A 21732-nucleotide genomic window follows, 5' to 3' on the forward strand; every position below is an offset into this window, starting at 1 on the left:
ATGCCCCGGATACGGTGGCTTGTTGCAACCGTCGCCAACTGTCAATCGGAGAGCAATTTCTATCGAGCAGGAAATAAAAGAATATGATGCCACGGGTGAAAGTGGAAAAAACGACATGCATTCGCCCCCCTCCTCCCCCCCCCCACAGTCGCTTTGGGCGCGATTTCATATTTCTTTTTCAAGGTCCATCATTCGAATAACTAGTAGTTCAAATATAATTTTCCCTCTCTATTCTAGCAGCACACTTGAGCTTACATCTGGTCGCGTCTTTCCATCTGCTGCTCCATGCATGCTCATTCATTGACAGGGACTAATCCCTGTCCTTATTTATTGAGTGAGGATAAGGATGAATATGACAGTGCCGGAGAGATGTGAAAGCCTGGGGCCCTTTCCAGTATAAAATTATGCATCCAGAGTTGGGATAATGTAACAATTTTACTTTAGGGTATTTCTTTTCACGTTTCGTCAGCGGCCCGAGCGGCGTTCCACCCACATTATCACCGGGATCGGTCGGCATTGAATGGTGGATCATAAGAGAGGAAATAAAATCGAGCGAAAGTAATCCTCACCTTACACTGGCCCTTTGTATATGACAGAAGTAAATCTTTATGTTTTGATGGACTTTCTAAAAGTGGTATCGATTACACACACGCACAATACAATGATCTATGCTTAGGCTGTCAAACGTATTCACATTATGTTGAAACAGCCATAATTATGTTCAACGCTAGATGCACATATTTCTATAATGTCCTACTGTCCTAGAAAGAAAAAATTACCTACAAGTTATCTGCTGCAGAGTGGTCAGAATTTGTGCCTGAAAGAGTGAACACAGACCGCGCAGCGTTGCTTCGAGTAGCGCGTCTCTTTCATCGTCACCACTGGAGACAGCATGTCGACTGTAGCAGTGTGCGCATACACAACAGAAATAATTACACCGGATGATGTCCATCTCTAGCTGATGTGAGATTTGAAGTACATGCCTGGTCTAGAGCAGCCACGTCTAGTAATAAGGAAACCATGCACCAAACATTGCGTTAAACCGAGCAACGACGTGTGGATGCCATTTTGTATGACACACAAACTGAACATAGGCTTGCGCAGGTCCCGTATTTTTGTGCAGAAGGACTCATCTATAAGGGGCACTGAAAACAAACCAGTACTACATCACCAGAAAAAAACGTGCATTCGAATTTTTTAAGACGCCGATATTTCCTAATGTAAATTGTAACTTTATCTCCCTCCCCTACCCCCCCCCCCCTCCCTACCCTCCTGCCACACCTAGAGTGTTTAGCTTCGGATCAGGTGGATGAGTCTTTGTGATATTCCATTTCACGTGTGTACAGGCTACGGTGTTGTAAGGGAAGGAAAATTACGCCAAAAATGTCGATGAACACGTAAAAAAATAAAACATTATGGATGGCGTAATGGCGAACCCAAGAGTGAGGTTAAAAAGCAAATAAAGGTTTGAACGCATGCACATTGTCAGTACTTTGAGGCTACGTTGTACAAAAAGAAAAACAAAAAATATCCGCACAGCACACAATACCCTTCCTGCAGTAACCGGTGAAGGTCATGGTCCAAGAATAATCCTTAAAGAAAGTGCATGATTCTGTATTGTTGTACATGTCTCGCATCAGTTATCTCCGCTGCCCCCGCAGCTGTTGTCAAGCATCAATCGTTTACTGCTTTTTTATGTCGGACTGGGTAGTTACTTTCCGATCACGTTTCGTTGGACCGTAGTAAACTTCTTTCTTGGCCGTAAATGCCTCATTCTGTGCACACCATTCTGTCCGCGACAGAGAGTGAAAGAAACGAACAGAGATGGCGCCCATATATATATATATATATATATATATATATATATATATATATATATATATATATATATATATATATATATATATATATATATATATATATATATATATATAATGGCAGTGCAGCAACATTTTTAACCTGCTCTTTCGAACTCTTTACATTGATTCCTAGACCTGCACGTTTTGACACTTAAGCGCACCACGCTTCACAAGTCGCATAAAATCTTTGCCTCTTGCACGCAGCAGAAGTGCTTGCCGAATGGATTCCGGCAATGCGAAGATGGTCGCCAACGGCACAGCGCACGACGCGGCGAGTGAAGTGCCACATTTATGATTGTTTTCCGTGCTTAATGACGTCCGTATGTCAGCCATCTAATGGGCTCAGAAGAGCCAAGAGGACAAGTAAGACTGTAACTTGCGGTAAAATGGAATTTCAGGCGAAGGTGCAACTTAACGCTTGCTCCCGCTCTGACGCCTCCTTCACAGCACTGAAAGACGCCCCAAGAAGGTGTGAATCTTTCGCGTAATGAAGCGCTCTCCTCGGCTGCGTCTACCACTGCCTGTTCGACCGGCGATGCGGAGGCGCGCATCGTGCTCTGGCAAGTGTCGCGGGAATGTCCCGACCTCGACGCAACGAGAAGGACCCACAGAGGGCCCGCCGTCTACTTTACGAATGATTCTGTCAAGCTTCGGGCTGTTGTCGGCACACATCACTATCGATGCGGGACTACAGGGTCGCTACGAATTAAGCAATCCTTGTTCTTCACGATCCTTATGCAGGAAGGCCACGCTCGGTGACGAAGTTGCACCGACAGCATCTGCAGGGTGGGACATACGGAGTGATCATTTCGAAGTTTCTGCGGAATTTTTGAAAAATCAGCTGTGGCAGACAGCATAATTCTTGTCCTTATGCTGCATTATTGAAAAAGGCGGACAATATTAGCACAAGAAATCGAAATTGACATTCAACTAATTAACTAAAAGTTACCGATAATTTTCTTACTTAATTACCTTGTGGTACGTACTGCAATTTACGAATTGTAGCCGATTAGTTTCCAAGATGTATACACTTGAAATTAATATGGATGATGACAGCAGCTTCGCGATATTATTTCCCAAAGTGTGGGTCGATATACAAGGACGTTCTGGGTGCTTTTGTGCTTGAATGCATGAAAGAGCGTTTTGTTAAAAGGTAAGTGGAACGTCAGGGCATTTTTACTGCGAGTATGATGGCGCATATCGCCAAACTGTTGTCATTCTGGAAATTCATTCCAAGTGAATATGCTTTGCAAATTCACCGGCTACTATTTTTTAATTGGCGTATGTGCCAAAGAGTACTTAATTGGGAAGTTTATTGGCGCATTTCATTTATTAGTTGAATATGTGTTTGATTTCCCATGCAAAAAATGTCCGCATGTCTGAATAATTCAGCTGAAATACTAGAATTACGTTATTTGGAACTTGTGTTATTTAAATATTCCGTAAAACATAAAAAAAAATTATCACATGATATATCCACTGTGCGGCTGCTATGACTGTTTCGTGGGGTCCGAGATTTCACGCACAGCTAATTGATGTCAAGATGGCCATGATTGCGACCACGAAAGTAACGTGTTTTCTGTTCAGATGCGAAAGGTTTATACGCAATGTAAAGTGTTTATTAAAAAATGAGTTTACAATAGGCCGCCTTTAATTTATGTAATTCTGTTAATGTTCTTGCCTGGGCCTGCAGGAACTTCGAGATTAATCCCGGCCGCGTCGATACTTGTTGTCAGATAGCTAGAAGTCTATTTCGTCCAGCGCCATTCGTCACGTCGTGCGATAAACTCTGGTTATCGTCACACCAGTGCATCTACGTAAATAGCATTGTGCTGGATTATCACTTGGGAAGAAAACCACTTGGGAACGAGGAGGGATAATTTTTCATCTGCTGAAGTGTTCAGGTGTCTGCCTTGAGTGATACCAGTTGCAATATCCGCGGCACGACACTTCAACTGCCTTGATATTTTCTAAAGGGAAGAGCTTTATTTGGCTCTTTCACCCGTTTTCGTGGTCGGTGGTTGGTGGTCGAACTTTCACTGTCGGTACAAAGGGTGAGACCCTTCGCGCAACCGAGTTGCTAGGCGCGTTCGTCGCCAACGGTGCATATATATCAAATGAAAAAAAAACTTTCGGTGCAAACGTAGTTCTTACAAACATATATTCAATGGAAAAATACATATTTTAGTAAATTTTAATAAAGATCCAGGGCTGTTCCGGAGGTTGTGAAGATAGGCATCGGGCGAGAATGCGAAAGTAAAACTCGACTTCGTTGCAGACATGCGTTGGGGATGTCATTGTGCGTGTAAGCGAATAGCCGGGTCTCTCGACATATGCTCTTGCACGAGAGTTTTGGCGCGTTTGGAGGTTTATATTCTATAATGGACCGCTGGGAAAGAATTGCCCTCCTCTTTCCCCTGCGGCACCTGCAGGAGAGGGCTTCGGCACCGCTGCACAGGGGCTGCTTAAAGTGATGTTCTCGATGGCATTACGTACTGAAACAACAAGCGCTACCTGAATGTTCTCAATGCAACAAATATGCGCCTTCCATCGCCATCATTCCTTTAATAAAGCAAATAGCTTTCTAAAGGCATTCAGCTTGCGCTTACATTGACAATCGTCGTTGAGATTTCCTGCACAATTCTTTTCCTATTTGTTTTCGGCGAGAACAGTAAGGCTGCAGGGCTTCTGACAGGCCTGTAATTTCATCCGTGTGGTCATCCATGTGTTCATTCGCTGAGTACAATCAAGTAATTTGAATTGAACCTAATCCCTGGATTTGCAAACTCGTAGCAGCAGGCATGCGCTCTAATCCGAGCAACCCTACGGGTGCCTGACGTGAACGGATTGCCCGTGCATTTCACTGCTAATCCTCGGGATGTTTCCTTTCGCGCACTCTTTTTCCATGTCGCGAGCTTCTTTACCGAGTTATGTGCGCTACGTCCGAAACGCGAAACATGCCTTTCATTACTCTTTACCGAGGGCATGCTTAAGACCTATTTTTTTTTTACTGCGCTCCTTTAATTTCCTCGCCCAATCACCCTGTTTTCTACTTATGTGGTCTTGCTCTCTTTGTCACTGTCCTCGGCGTTCTCTGGGTGTCCAAGAAAGTTCCGCGCGAGTTTCCCGCCCAAACGGCTCTTCGTATCGAGCCGCTTCGTTCGAATATATTCACGGCTGCGCGCACACAGTGACGCCTTCAGCGCGGGTCACGGGACTGAACACAGACTCTGTGCGTGGTATGCGTCCCTTTTCTCTTTTGCTGTGGTTGCCACATCGTATAGCGCACTGCCCCCGAGCCGGGGCACGTGTTCTTCGGTGCGGAACAAGAGTTCCAGGAGACGGCGCGCTTTCGCCGGCGGGGCTCGGCCGAGCGCAGAAGTGAAAACGGTTTCCGCCTTCCGCAAGCAAAAAGGAGTGAAAACGATGGAAAAACGCCGGCGGCTCGCCGACGTTACAGGATCATCGCTCACACTTAACGGTCGAAACACACGCGTGCGCGCGCGCTCGTGGACGACAATGTTCCGAGGGGCAAATCGCAGTCGTGCCAAACTAGCTAGGAAACGTGCGAAGTTGTGACACGGCATTAGCTTATTCCGTGTTCGCCTCACTCGTACTCTAGCGTCGTTCTCTTCTATTTCACAAACGTCTTTGGCGCGTGTGAATGTGGCGGACACCTTGGTGAGAGCTTGGAGAAAATGACGTTTTGTAGAGCTACCACGCCCTATAAGCCATTTTCCTTCCTAAAAACTTCGTTATATGGCACCGCGAGGACCCGAAGAAAGTTCAAATGAGCAAAAGCGATGGGGAAAGAAAAATGTCCTTGGTAGCTTAGTACGGTGCGACGAAGGGCAAGTTTGGCTATCGAACGCTCATCTAAATGATCGTCAGTAGACTCCATGGAAATGTTCACATCCATTCCCTCGTTTAGTTTTCTATTGCTTTGCCTGTTTACTTTGAGCCGCGCAAGAAAGTTCAAATTGAGTTGGTGTACCACTCTGGCCGCGCCCAAGAATGATGTCTCGTAGGCCTTATCGCGGGCATTTCTCATTTCACGGTTCGATTGAACTAGAGAAGTAAAACGAATATGGTCTTGCTTTGGTCCCGCTAGTTCGAACCACTTCAATGTAACCTGCGCCGTGGTACGGTGAAACCTCGCATTGTCGGAACTTTGTGGTGTGATTTCAACGAAGGCAACGAGATCTATCGAACTACGGGGGCTAGAAGAAAGGGAGGGAGGGCATGAGGACGCAAGTTTCATTTATATACACTCTAAAAACTAGGGAGAGTATCGCAGGAGTAAAGGGGCCGATTTACTCTTCAAAGCATTGTTTTACTCTCGCAAAATCGCGAGTGGAGTGAAATGCATTATTCGATCCGTCAGCAAGGAGAGAGCGAAATTTTCTTTTCACTCTGCTCTTCTGACAGAGAGTAGAATGTCCGTTCAACTCTTGCGGTAACAGAGAACAAAACATAGCGTAAGTTCCTGCTACAGCTGTCGGAGGCTGGCCCCGAACATGGTGGTGTATCCCTCCCGCACGCTGAGCAAAGAGCACACCGTTTTGCTTCTAAGAGAACACGCAGCCACAATGCAAAGAAAAGCGGAGCCAGCGCTCCACTTTTTCAATTGGAGTTGTCCCACCGCGCACGCACACAACATGGCGGAAGAGCACAGCACCGGAGAAAGGTGATCAGCTGGCAAAGGATCCCTCCAGTGAGCAGGAACTACGGCCATCCAAGGGAGACTGTGTGTCAGCCATTTCGCGTCGCCGCGGATATAGGACAGTTGTTCGTCATTCGTTGGATATAACAACAAATCCTCCATGGTAAGTGAATTCTGACTTACGTGCACATTCTGCGTATATGAGATGCTATCGCCAAGAAGTAGTCGCGACGTTTAGCCGACGCGATTGATAACGGACTAGGCAAGCGCACTGTGTCTCTCCATGTCAATTAAGAAAGCCAGTCGTCGCGATAACTGTATGTGGTTTTACCACTTGCCGCTATCCATAAGATTTTTAAAGATTGCAAACGCTGCCAGAACCATTGTACGTTCATTGAGACCTTAGGTGAAGGGACGCATAAAATGGTTTGTTCACCAGCCCATGATTCCGAGCCTATGCGGAGCGTGCTTAGCGTGCGTTTTGTGTGTTTGAATTTATTCAATAATGCAGTCTACAGTGTGTACGGAACGCTGCTGAAATCACATATAAGAAGGCGTTATTTTGCTGGCGGGATGCTTTCGTTATAATAAGCCGCGCGCTTGACGGTGTCATTCATCCATGGGTAATCAGCGACCACTGAAGTTATGTGCAGTGCCAGTGCTAGTTAGAAACTTTGCCGCAGGCATTCAGCTGCATGCTGCAAGAGGTCAGTTGGGTGCGTTATCTTGAACACACTGCAAACGCATAACAAAATCATATTTAAGGCTGAAAAAGACTGAGCTGTTTTTGCTCATGTATTGAAATGGTGTGATTATATGTATGATTTTATGTCTCGTGTTGCGGTTTTCGAGCACGGTGCGAATATGAAAGGGTGCTTATGTGTACGAACTCGGTGAATTGTCAAGCGGCCAGTTATGCATCGGGATCGCACATAATGGCTACTGTGTGGAATTACTGTTGCAGAGGCGTTTTGCATACGTGTACTGTTTTGCAAATGCCTGTGCATTTGCTAATATGAGTTGGCGCTTCAGAAATATGTCATATGATCACCCTTCCTCTGGGGGTTACAAGCGTAATATGTGCATTTGGATACTGCATGGCAGATCAAAGTGTGTTGATCGCTTTGATATTTTAGTGGAGAAAAAGTATCAAAGTAACATTTTGCCTTAATTCTGTGTTACCATTCGTCTGTCATACACAAAACAAGGAGTTGGCCTGATGAACTAATAACTGTGGTCTAACTGCAACTTCTACATGCCTTCAAGAATGTAAAATGCTAGATTTCAAACTATAGTCAGGTCTGTCAAAAATGAACTTGACTGCGTAACTCATAAATGAAAATAGGTTCATGCCTTTTAGTAAGTCTAGATGCAGGCTGCAGTGAACTGTTTCTTGTTAGTCTTGAAATGTGGGCAAGCTTGCCATAACAAGCCTTGCTGCCCATTCTTATAGGCACATCCAGCAACATCCATTCAACTGGTGGACCATATTTTAATCCCTGCTGAGCATCATCTTTGCAGATGTGATCCTCAAATTATAGCTGGAGCAGTGGCACAGCCAGAGATGGTGTGGGAGGCACACTGGGCACGTGCTTAGTGTTGTTTGTAACACACCAGACTAATGACAGACTTATGACATCTGACAATGAGCAATATTCCATTTATTAGCAGGAGTAGTTTAACATTGGTGCCAAACGAGGATGAACTGTCCGTTATTTCTTTTTTGTTTAAATCTAAAAATTGAAGTTAGTTTATCAGTTGACTGTTGCAGTCATTTAGATGTTTCGCATGCATTTCAGTAGGAAGACTTAGAGCTAAGACTTTTTCTTTAGTGCCATGACCTTGACTGTCTTGATGTTGTTTACACCACGTGCTCGTGTTGACTTTTGCACACGATATTTTTCAGGCACCCGCTTTATATAACGCAAAAAGGCAGCTGCAAGGACACAACGATGTCAAAGAGCCAGCCCAGCGCGACTTCAAGCAGTGCAGAGGAGCGCACGCCAAAGAGTCGAAATACATTGCCATAAAATTTGGACAACAAAACTAGAATTGGGGTATATTGGGTGTACCATTTGACTAAATGTCACCAAACTTTCAAAATACAGTATGTCACACCAAGTGAAACTTCTCACGTACTCTAGGCAGTCGATTCAACATTGCATTTTTTAAGATGTCTCTGATGGGAAAGTCAAGATTAAGTATGCTCTCTGGAGACAAACACATAGGAGCAAGTGTCATTGAAGAGCTAGAAATATGTTTTAAAATGAAAGCTGATTAGTTTTGTGAGAAGTGACCGTTTTTGTCTTGCCTCTCAACAGATTTATCCACGTGACAAAAAAATATAATAAGAAGCCATGTGGGAAATGTGGGAAATTTCCCACATGTGGGACATGTGAGAAATTACCTATACTTACTAAATGAATTAAAGAAATGATAAATTAATGACAATGAAAGTGGATGAAAACACAACTTGCCGCAGGTGGGGAACAATCCCACGTCTTCGCATACGCGTGCGATGCTATAACCAATTGAGCTACCACGGCGCCCTTTCCCCATGCACTTTCTTGGGTATTTATGTTTTTTTTACAACTAGAACTAACCTTAGGAGTGTTAGCCAGTGCCACCACTCTCAAATATTGGCGGCGGAAAGAAATAGTGGTACAATAACATTGCAGATTTGCTTAGTGACATAATAGATGCAATGAGCACGGTGCCTGTGTTCACTATAAAAAGCAACAGCTCAAGCTTGATTAGCTGCTCACATAATTTACCAGCATCTAGGTGCAAGTGTGCAAATACAAACCGCGGTCTTTCCGCATTTTAAACGCTGACATGAAGCAGGCAGAGTTTAATGTCTTTTCTTTTAACTCTTTTTTACAGCTTAATTTTAGAAGTGTGGCTTCCTCTTAGGTTCCGGAAAGGGGAAGCATTGGGGCAGAGTACCCCAGGTTTAAGAAGTCATTATCGTTTACGTGCATGCTTATGAAACCAGTTTATTAGAACCACTCACGGCTCCCAAAGCGGGAGCAAGGCGCAAAGACTTTAACTGTGTACACCGTGGTGTGCACCTTACGTGTTAATTAGAATCTAGAGTCGCTTGCAGTAGAAACGTTAATTAGGCACATGTAAAATTGTGATTTACGCTTCTGTGAAATTGTCATATGAGTGCTTCTGGCAGGTATTTGAGATTTTTAGATTTTTATAAGGGTGACTCCATATACTTGCCAATCAAGTATGCTAGTGGAGGCAGGCTAAATTGGCGGATGGGAACATATAGTGTTAATTAAGCGAAATCCCCTTAGTTTGATGGTTTCTGCAGGCATAATTTTTATACGGCAAAATAAAATGAAAGCAATTTCGCACATAGTAAATTTCTGGACTTAAGATAGAGTGCACAGTGAGGTACTATATTAGTCTTCTCCGACACATATATACTTGTTTGGAGACGAAGATAGGATTCGGTGAAGCGCGATAATTTTTTGTACTTTAGCGTAAGTTAACCCCTTCAGTAGGAAAAAAGCTTTGGTTTCAGGTAGTTAGTTCACTGTGCAAGTATATGCATAGCCGTATGCAAAATCCACGTGCATGGAAGGGATATGTAAAACAGGAGAGTGCCTTTCCCCTTATAATTTGCTTAGTTTTTTTTTGTTTTTTGTGCAATGCCCTGCCTGTACTTACGCTTATGTCAGCTTTGATGCATCATATTCATCACATCTGATTTTTGGTTCACATCTGAGGCCCCATGCTATACTTTAGTTAGACTGCATTTACAACTAGTCACAATAATTGATCATGTAATTATGCAAGCTGCTCCTCAGGAGTATAGCATTCATACAGTAATGCGAAATGAAAAGCTACCTTATATGACAAGAAATTTGGTGCACAAGATTGTATACCAGTGCTCCTTGCAGTTTTATACCCATTTGCTACACACTAGATAATATTGTATTTTTTTTTTGTGAGAAAGTGTAACGGATGAATCCCAACAGCACCAGGAAACTACTTTCGTGAGGACGCCAACCAAGTAGGAAATATGATACGCCTCTGTACCGCATTGAGACCGGGCGGGATATTGCTGCAGAACTACGACAGGACGCGCTTAGAAACAATGGGGTGCAGCCCAAAGATGAATAGCTTTATGGGAAATATAAGCAAAGCTAGCTACACCAGCGGCTTCACATCAGAATATACAACACATTTCTAAATGCACTGTACTCTGTCGGGAACATCCATACGTTGTACAGGACGTTATCTAATGCACTGATGTCTTAGAATATGGGACAAAGAAGTTTCTTGTACAATTTATATACGTTACCAGCGCCATGCTTAGCAGCTCATCTGGTAACCTCTGCAATATAAGCGCATGCGTTTTGTGCCAGAAATGTGTTTGCTGGCCAGTAATGTGGCGCATATTTCTCTCCGATCGTAGTGTCAATACTTTGTGAGTTTGCACATGTTTGTTCTACACTCTAAAGAAAGTTTACACCCTTTGGGTTATATTTTGTCCCAAACAATAATCGTCATCTGTCTTGCCCGCATTCACTTTCTTTAACGCTGCGAGCCCGGTACTTCCATTACACGAACGGTACGCGCGTTATCAGCATGACAGAGCTTTCTTGACAGAAAAGCAGGGAGCGCAGCGTTTTCAAGAAAGGGGACGCAAGCAAGGAAGAGAACAATTATTGTTTGGAGACAAGATAAGCCCCAATGGGTGTAAACATTTTTAGAGTGTATGTTTAACTTTCCATTGTATACTTTATTTTTGAAAAGATGGAGCTAACTGCAAATAAACGATATTTCTACGCTGTAATACTAATTAAAAGGAAAAATAAGACATCCACCCAAACCTAGCAGAGTACTACAAAGGAAACCCATACGGGTTCCTCAGAAGGAAAGCTTCGCAGTTGAAGAAAAAATCGTCCTGTTTTGGGACGCGAACCCGGGCCCACTGCCTTTCCAGGGCTCTACCATCTGGGCTAACCGCTCTACCATCTGGGCTAACCAGCCGGCTAGCCTGGTTAGCTCAGGTTAGCTCAGGATTATTACTATTTTACTGATGAAACTTTAGAGATTATACTTATGTTTATTACAAGATGTGTTGTAAAGTTCATGGGCATCATTGTTATATGATTTTATGTGTGTGTCTGTATTTTTCTCAAATAATTATTCAGTTTGTCTTCTGATTGATCAATAAAGATTTTGACCTTTTAAAATAAAAAAAACGTTTCAGTTGAGTAACTTGGCGACTACAGTTTACATACAATTCACCAAGCATAAGTGCAGCAGCTACTTATGAAGGAATAAAATATTCCCGACATGGAAGTATTGCGAAGCCCTTCTAATGTTATCATGGCTCTACATCGTGAGCACTTTCACACTATCGAGAAGAGTACTCGCACTCTGTTTTGAAGGATTACAATATCTCTGTTAGGAGTACAAGCACTCTGTTTGGGGGAGTAGAAACACTTGCTTTGGAGGAGTAGAAGTCCTCGGTTTGGAGGGGTAGAAGCTCTTAGTCTAGGGGAGTACTATTACCCTTGTGGGGAGAGTATTAGCATTCTGCAGAGAGAGGGAGAGAAAATAATGCAGAGAAAGGCAGGGAGGTTAACCAGAGGTAGTTCCGGTTGGCTACCCTGCACAGGGGGAAGGGTTAAGAGGGATAAAAAGAGAAACAGAGTGGAAGGGGGAGATAGAAAGAAAGGAAGACAAGCACGAACAAACCGCGTACACTACAGAACGGTAGGGGGGCATTCTTAGAGTCTGTCGTGAAGCCCCGTAGACCGCAAGAACCTTAATGCAGATGCCCCGCCTTCAACGCAGATGTTCTTTCGGAGCATTGGCCTAAAGCTTTTAGTTCTGAAAGTGGACTATTGTCCAACTGGTCCAGTACTCTGCACATCACTTGTCTCTCAGCACTGTATCGTGGGCAGACACAGATAATGTGTGCGAGCGTCTCGTCGATGTTACATGTGTCGCACTTGGGGCTGTTGGCCATTTCTATGAGCAAAGCATAGGCGTTTGTAAAGGCAACGCCTAGCCACAGACGGTAGAGCATGGTCTGTTGACGTCGTGGTAATCCAGGTGGGAGGTGCATCCTGCAGAAAAGTACTAGCACTCCTTTGCGGTGGAGCAATAAAACTCTGTCAGGGGGAGTTATTCTACTCTCTCTCTCAAAGAGAATCAATTTACTCTCGGAAAGAGAGTGAAATATGGGACAAGCAGGTACTCCCTCGTAGAGAGTTCCCGGAACTCTGTTTTTAGAGTACTATAAAAGGTTCTGAGCCGAATATACGGTATGGTGATTTATCCCGGAAAAACAAGAAGCTCACATTTTGTTTTTCGGTGGGTCAGTCATCTGAGTACAACGCCTCACTTACGTCCTAATCTTCTGTGTTCAGAAGTTTGCACTGTTCTGCCCTGCAAAAAAGCCGTCATCGTTCAAGCCGTCTTCATCCGCTTACCCACCGCATGCTAATGCGCTACCCGGAATCGTACCGCATTCAAAATTTCCATAAATGTTCGCGATGTGTCATATAAACATTCTATTTTGAACAGTGCTAGAACAACAAAATAGACACCTGAACTGATCAACAGTGGTCGAAAAAAAAAAGGATGTCACTTTAGCCAACATGTCGAAAAGGAGGGTTGTGGAAACATTGGCTCAAGTGGCATCTCTTATTGAACAAGTGTCGATCATTGCCTATGGGTGCTATATCATGCAGGTATGTAAGCGATGTAAGCGCATACGCGCATGCGACACGCATCGATCACCTCCTCTGAGAGCTTTATTCTTCACTGAGAGTGACATTGTATGACTGTGCTAAAACTTGGGGTGTCCTCGTGTGTTTATTTATTTATGTGGCATTATTTGATTGTATTGTGTTTATTGTAATACGGTTTAGTTCAATTTATTTATTAAACTTAACTTTAATTGAATATCGTTGAAGTTTGTTTACATAAGGTGCTTGGCAGAACTTTTGTCATATCACCACATGTTATCATCCTTTATTCATTGGACAACACATTGTTTGTGGAGAAGCCTTGGTGACGCGTATATTTGCGAACATTTCCAATTTCATTAAAAAAATAATTCTGAGATTTTCTCAGTAACGAATAATTCTCAAAATGATCTGGATTCGCGTCTTCTTTGGCGTCATAACTAGCACTCGTTTTTGCTGTATCTTGTGCGCGCAGAATTTGATGTGCTAAGGTCACATTAAAAAACAAATATGAGATTCATATTGGCAGGTATATGTTTATAACCAGTGCAACATCAGGGCTTTTTGGGGAACACTGGGTTCTCTTGTGCAGTTAAATATAGTCAGCCAAACAAGTATAAATTGATAAATACGCGTTCCGCAAAAAAACCATTTAATCAATGAGCATATTGTAGCAACACAACGGTCACTTACACGATGAATGACTGTAACATACTTTTGGCCGAATTTCACTGATATTCCTTTGCGTCATAATAATTCTTTAATTTCCTTTTTATGTATGCTTGTCCTCCGTCTTTCAGGGAAGGATACAGCGAATATATATATTTTGTTTAGTGGGCTACAGCAGATTTTTTGAGAGCTCCAACTTTTCTCACCGTTTTTCTGTGTCTTCTTCAACCTCGATTTTTCATTCCGTACATTTTGTACTCTCACGGGGAAGGGAACAGTTCTCTTTCCGGGAAACGACCTACCCGCCCTTCCCACTCAAGGATATAGTGGGCTGTGTATTGAAAGGACTTTCAAACTGTGAAAGCTCTCACCGAAGGCAAGGAGGGAAGGAAAAGAATAAGCCTGCTTCGCAAAAGTACTCGAAAACTCGTACCAGTGTCGTCTTGTCCTCGTCACTAATAAAGGACGCGTGAAAGGGCCAGAGTCCTCCTTCCAACAGCCAAAAGTTCTGCAAATATACCGTTTTTCAGAGAGTTTTAGTCACCTTAGGCTCTAATCGCGCGTGTCTCTTCTGACAGAGACAGCACTGGGCGGTTACAAGCTTTGCAAGGGCTCCCGAATTGCATTTCGAAGTTCGACAAAAAGCCGCCCACGCCTACGGGCTCCGGCTCCCTGGAGACGCATTTGTCGAGAGCACCCGGGATTCAGTGACGCGAACCGTACACGGACGACGCCAATGTTGGGGGGACACGCGGGTACGGACGTGGCTGTAGAGGCAGTAGATAGAGAGAAAAATAAAGTGCCCGAACGACATAAAAGAAGCGCCGGATGTGACAAATTCTGGGGTCCTTGGTTCTTATTCGGCGGATATGTACTGTGTCGATGGCGACAAACGATTTCGGGCCGACCGGATGAATTATTCAAGATTCGTCCCGAGAATGACTAGGAAAAGGCGAAAATAAGAAGGCGAGAGCAAACAGGGAGAGAGAAAACGGGAAGCCAATCGTGCGTATAGGTTACTGTGCGGCCGCTCTGAAAGCCACCTCTGCTCATCTCTCGTCGACGGTAGCGCTTCCTGTGAATTGCGAGGCCCCATGCATGTTGCATGCTGGTAGTCACCGGGCTAAGGGTCGCGCACATAGGTCGCCTAGCCTTCGATTTTGTGCGGCGCCCTGTAACCAGAGACAAGGTCGAAGTTAGCCGTGCACGGGGCCTAATTGCAACTCTGAGGTCCGGTGCTTTTCTCTTTGTGATTTGCAACCAGGGGGTTTCGATCGCGCATGAGGAGCTGACTATGAGCTGAAACGTGACCGACAAGCAATTAAGACGATGTGTGCGTCTGTACCCCGTCGTGTTTTTTTTTTCTGAAAGGGGGTGACCTTGACATACTGGTCGACAAGAAATCCTATATATTATTTACAACTGTCCAAATTCACAACTGATTTACATACTGTACAGTGCTCAGCGATTGAAACGCGATACTCAGAGAACGTGGCGGCCGGCACCTTTTGCGCCGCCGGTGATCGCTTGGTGATCGCTTGGTGATCGCTGAGGATGCATGAAAAAGATTCTCGCTTTCATCTGACACAAAAATACATCATCTCAGTGTCACGAGCGCCCACCGGTGGCGCACGAAATTACCGGCCGCTATGTTGTCCGAGTATCGCGTTTCAGTCGCTGAACACTCTACAACTGTCCTTTGTTTGCGTAATGAGTGAAAAATTGACGGAGCTCTAGTAACTGTGTTCTTCTGCGGTGGGGGCAGATTCTTCAGGGTAGTTTTCCTCCTTCCCCAGAGGTCTTCACCCGCTGCTTCGTACGTCCTCTATCGCAAATGCCGGCTGCCCTCAGTCCAGGGCTCCGCTGGCCTCTGCTGTCCGTCGTGCACGCCGCACTAGACCTAGCTGTTCTCCGCAGCGGTAGCTGGACAGCAGTTCCTCCCATTGTTCAGCACTCTGTTTAGGTAAACATATCACTAGTGTTAAAACGTTCGCAGGCAGCTTAATTTTGCCATAACGGCCGGAACACGTATCAGGGGCAGAATTCACAAATATTTTTTCTATTGGCTGGCCGACTTCGCTAATAGTTCGCTAAAATGTCCAAAATAACGATTCGTTGGAAGCTGTTTTTGTAAGAACAGTTCTAGCCTAGAAACTTTTTTGTACCCGCAGCTAGCTATTATCGGTTTACTTCTCTAATCATTTTCACGTCCTCCGCTGTCCGCCGTCATCTGGCGTAGAAATCCCAAAATGTGTTGTGTGAGGTTTCTTTAAAAAATGAAAGAATGGTGGTTTCGCCCATAATACGCATGAGTGACTCCATAACTGGTAATATTATGCGCAGTAAGTCTTGCACTGTTTTGCGCGGTATCGGTGTCGCAGCAGAGAATCGTCCTACGCGTGGTGGCACCGCTATAGGGGCTTTTCCATATGTGGTGCTAAGGCTCATACACAAAGAAGAGACAAAGAGGAAACTTTATCATTTTAGGACTTGGAGGTGAACTTAGTGAGGAAAGGACAACATATATAGGCACAATACAATTAAAAACTGTTGGCATACGTTTGTGACACTCTAATACTAGCTGTTAACTATTAATTAACTTAATTATTAATAACAACTTGGGGATATCCTCAAGACGTGTTCGGATCGTTTAATAAAGATGGTAATGCTGGTCCCCGAAAGCCCACTGACGGAGTTTGTCCTGGTCACGGTACGGCGGCGGCGCGACTTATAATATGTAGTCGGCCCAATTCCGTGGGAATTCGTTGGCTGTCAGTAAAACGGCCCGCCACTGTTCCCACGCGCGTTCCAGCAACGCGGTCTTCACACAGCTGAAAGTACAGGCTCATCAGCTGCCCGACTGCTTTGGGCAACAGGCTAGCTAGCCATAGCGTCGGCTCGGAAACTTCAGTGACCACTTCGGCAGCGGGACAGCCGGGGCCAGGGACGCGAGCATGGTTTCGACTTCCCAAGCGCGTCAGCTGCCGAGGACACCGCGTGAAGCAGTGCAAGTTAATGTTTGACGCGTTACATTTCACCGTACTGTGCACTTTGGAATTTTTTGCACTGATTATCACGACCACACTTTTTTGATGCGTTAGCATTAGAAGTGTCAAAGCGGAAAAAAGCGGATATATATAGAGAGAAAAGGATGAATAGAAAGGCAGGGGGGTTAACCAGAGGTAGTTCCGGTTGACTACCCTGCACGAGGGGAAGGGTGAAGGGGGGATAAAAAGATATATACATACAGCGTGTTTCACGTAACTTGAACCAAGGATTTGAAAAAAAAAAATGGTTAACTGTAACAGAATGAGACAACCGACATATAGTTTGGCGTCATGTGGCGCTCCTTAGGGTATGTTTTATATTGCGCTTAATTATTTAATTAAGATCAATTATGCAAGTTTATGCACGCTCGCTAGGGTTTGCGGAAAGGCGGTGCCGCGAAAAAATGGCGCAGCAGAAAATTCTTGCTGCGAAAGCACCTTTCCCGGCGCGCGTTCATTTCCGCAAGTTAGTACGCACCGTTGGGTCCTCAATGAGGCGCGGCGTAATGCTAACGCAACAAATTTTCGTCACTGTAGTTTTGTTCTGCTGTTCACATAATGTATTCTGCATGTGTTGCCTATACGTATTTCTGTAAATATCTTTTTTTTACTTATTTCTCTTCATGCCACACGTTTTACGTAAATTCTTTGATGTTATCTTTTTTTGTCCACATATTTTGGCATTTACTTGCTGCCTACGTTTTTAGTTGCACATTTTTATCACTCATAGGGTTCGGGACCCAAACTTTGCTTCGTATTTAATAAATATTCGTACACAGGAAGTCTGACTAGTAGTTCTCACCTTTGAATGTTTTCCTGTATATTATTGCCTTGTGAAGAAAACTTATTTAAAAAAAAATGCGTTTCTTTGTGGTCTCTCTATTCAATTTGCCAAGGAGTAATGAGGCTGCTAACCAGGGCCCTTATTGTATAACATGAGATTTCATGTTTTAATCTTTTCTTATCGCGCGTCATGCTACGTGGTCCATCTCAGAGATAACAATGCCGTGGCGGCCTCCGAGTCGCGTCCTAGACAATAACGAAAGACGGAAAAATAGGATGAAGAAATCAAGGAAAGGAAAGATGTCGATCGTTAGAGAATATGGCGCCGTGATCTGCATTTTGTAACTTTCCGACTCATTTTCTATTCTTCTTCTTCATTTTATCACACTTCAAGCTCGGTGACTTATCAGCCATGGAAACTCAGTGGCAATGGCGCTGCGCTTCCGACCACGCGTGCCTTTAATCTCGCCTATGGCTGCCACATGCTGACAGTGGCGGATTGCAAAAAGCGCTCGCGTACCGTGCATTGTGCGCATTTTAATGAACCCCCAGGTGGCCAAACCTAGGAGTCTGCCACAAAGACGTGCCTCATGATCAGATCGGGGTTTCGGCACGTGAAAGTTCGGATTTTTTTTATTGCAACCAATTCCAGTGATAGTGGAACCACGCAGGCATCCGAGCCATGTCTGAGCCAACAGCGAAGGGCGAAAAAAAATAATGAAAAATTAAATGCGGTGCAATAAATGACGACGTCACAGAACAATATCTTTGAGTCCGTGAGTCTGTTGCGCTCAGACTAGGGTTGCGCAAGCGCTAGCGCGCATGACAAAGCTCGTAATAAACTTTAATTCTAGGGTTTCGCGAGCCAAAACCACGATATGATTATGAGCCAAGCCGTAGTGGGAGACTCCGGATTAATGTCGATCACCTGAGGATCACCTGAGTGAATAGCATTGGAGAGATTCCGTCTCCTTGCCTGACCCCTTTCTTTAGAGGAATATTTCTACTTTTCTTCTGGAATCTTGCAAATCATGCTCGCTGCCTATTCTTAGTGGGCCTGACGTCTTCAAAGGTCGTGGGCATGAATTGGCATCTCTGCCTTGCTGCCTGAGTCGCTTCGCGTTATTTCTGGAATCTACGTATCGAATGCAGGGGCGCCATAGCCGGACAAGCGTCAAACTTGTGCAAGAAATTCCACACTTGTAATCCTTATAAGTCCTTATTAGCACAGGTTTAAATTTGATGGATTATACTTACTATGACAACGTAAGCTCTCTCAGATGCGACCACTCCCACTCGGATCGACAAACTTACCTACCGAGCTATGCCGCCATGCGATAGGCTAAATTTAGCTCCGATTGCGTCATGCGTGACGCGACAACGCCGACATTTGTGCGTGCAACCCATGCATGATCGAGTGATTGCTCCTTTCCAATACACAACGAGAAGTAGGGCGCCTGTGTAGTACGGTTGCAAAGACATAAGCGATAATAGTGTTGCGCATTTTCCTTAGATGCGGTTTTAGCAAGCGACCCCCGATGCTGACCGAGTTCAAAGATGTCTCACGTGAACAAATACACATGTCTTTTGCTCATAAGCCCTCTTGTTAGTGTCTGAGATGTCTGTTGTGTCTGCCAAACAGTGCACGTAAATGTCGATTGCATCCCAACAACAAGCTTACACGAAAATTCTATTCGGCAGCTGAACAGCAAAAGTTTCAGCAAGAGTTGTTCTTATTAATCTGACTTGCATGCTGTAACAGTAGTCAGTGCTTTATTTAATAATGCACAGATCAATATTTCGATAGCAGCAGCGTTTGAACTCAATAAGATGCCCATTTGCTGACGTTTAGATTGTAATAAGACGTCAGGTAGCTGTTCTGGCAGGCTCACGTATAGGCTGTCCACACAAGTGAATAGGAATCGTGTCACAAAGTCGAACTACCCCTATATGTCATATGTGAAAGAAATGTTTCTCAAAACTCAGTCCCGTAACTTTCTTCCTATGTGTACCAAATTAAAGGATCGATTTCTCGAACATGGGGGCAGCTCTAGCTTCTTTGGTGGCTGTAGAGTCAGGACTAGCCACGCCCCCCGCAGGGAGACGAGAGATTGTATTTGTTTTGATGTTGCCAGCGACGAATACACTTCTTTCCACTCTGTCATCTCGTCTATAGCGCGATCGAAGTCATATCGATTTTTCGTCCAGCAGCACTCGCTTGATGTTTTGTATCCCTATATTTTACCAATACTATATTTTATTTGAGCCTCCTTTAACTTAAGAAAGCAAAGGTATACTGATACGGGACTTATTACTTTTGAAACATTTGTAACCGCGCATCAGTGACTATAGTGTCTTTCTGTTTCAGTTCAAATTTTTGTAAGGGGAGGGGAGAGATCTTGTGGACGTCTTCCGCTAAGCAACGTAATACACTCTTAAGCTGCCCCAGAACTGAAGTTGAACGAACATTTTATATGCTACAAAGAAGAAATGCACCGCACAAGGACTCGTAAGCGCTTTAAGGAATCCAATACAGAGAGAGGAAATTTATTGAGCGAAGGCAGATACGTCGGCCTGAGGTATAAAGCTCCCTTGTTTTGTTGCTCTGCACACTCACCAAGTTTCTTGCTTATTTCCGCAGAAGGAACATTTTGTTCTTTTTTAAATTTTGAAGCAAGTTCGCAGGTTTATAGACTATAGATAAAAACATTATTCAGCAACTTCATCGGTTGGTTGAACACGTGTCGTTGATGTGGCTGTTGCAGGCTCGCAAGTTGTTCCTACAGTCTACACCAGCTCATCATTTTGCCCATCGCATCGATAGTTTAAACAGGGTATCATGTCATCATTGGTACCACGAAAACATTAGCGAGATCATCTGTCAATCTGTTGACGATGGGTGAATAAAGTCTTGCGCATACTGGGTGTGGTAGCTTACCGGCTGTGGCTTTGCTCTTTTGAGCTCAAGGTCGCATGTTCGATCCCGGTCGCGGCGGCCTCATTTTGATAGGGGCGAAATTCAAGAACGCTCGTGCAAATAGATTTCTGTGCAGGTTATGAAACCCCAAGTGAATGTATTCGGAGTCCGCCGCTATGGCGTGTCTATTAATCATATCGTAGTTTTTGTACATGGTGTCTAGGGCAACACTGACGTTTGCAGACATTGTTACTTTAGTCTCGGCCTTTTTTGAAATGCATAAAACCATTTTTCCCGCAGTATCTACAACTTTCACCATTATGCAAGAACTGACGAAAGAAGGCCGTGTATCGCATAACTTCTCTTACATAAGACAATTACTTTTTTGACCGGCGTTCGGGCACCGGCACTCCTAATAGCGATCGCCGTAATAACTAGATCTACAACCCCTGGTTCAACCGCGAACGGCACTGAAGAGATGTTTTGTAAATACTGGCCCCAGACCGGTTTCTATCAGGGCTCTCCGCTGGTGAATTACTCGACGGTCTATGTACTGTTTTCAGAATAATACCACAATAACCTTCAAAGCAACTACGTGTAACTCAAAAAGGAATGGCACGTAACTGAACAGCTCACTATAAGGTGATCTACGTTGCTTTCCTTTAACTGACCTCGCTCGCACATATTAGTGGACGTGGCCCATAAATAAAGCTTGAAAGTGTTCGTTGACAAGTCTCCGGAATGATGCTTTAACTCCTTACCTAAATCACTGATTCTAAAGATTTCGTTTAGTGGTCAGTACTGATCAGCATTACTAATTTAGGAATGATAGTAAAAACGAAAGAGGTTATTTAATCCATTGCCATTTGCTTCGCCATTGCCATTGCCATTGCCGTTCGTTCGTTCGTTCGTTCGTTCGTTCGTTCGTTCGTTCGTTGTTTGTTTGTTTGTTTTGTTTGTTTGTTTGTTTGTTTGTTTGTTTGTTTGTTTGCTTCTTTCTACTTGAAGTTGCAACACTCGGCGTGTTTTGAAGGCAGACTTTCTAGCCGAGGGAAAAAGTACCTGCTTCAAA

The 21732-nt window shown here is 44.2% G+C and overlaps 1 protein-coding gene across 1 annotated transcript in view; it reads left to right on the forward strand.

Annotated features, from left to right (window-relative positions):
- The window catches only part of LOC135906721 (neuropeptide SIFamide receptor-like), a 222457-nt gene that overhangs the window by 154988 nt on the left and 45737 nt on the right, over positions 1-21732 (forward strand). The window lies entirely within an intron of this gene.

The sequence above is a fragment of the Dermacentor albipictus genome, chromosome 1, assembly GCF_038994185.2.
Source record: "Dermacentor albipictus isolate Rhodes 1998 colony chromosome 1, USDA_Dalb.pri_finalv2, whole genome shotgun sequence".
NCBI lineage: Eukaryota > Metazoa > Arthropoda > Arachnida > Ixodida > Ixodidae > Dermacentor > Dermacentor albipictus.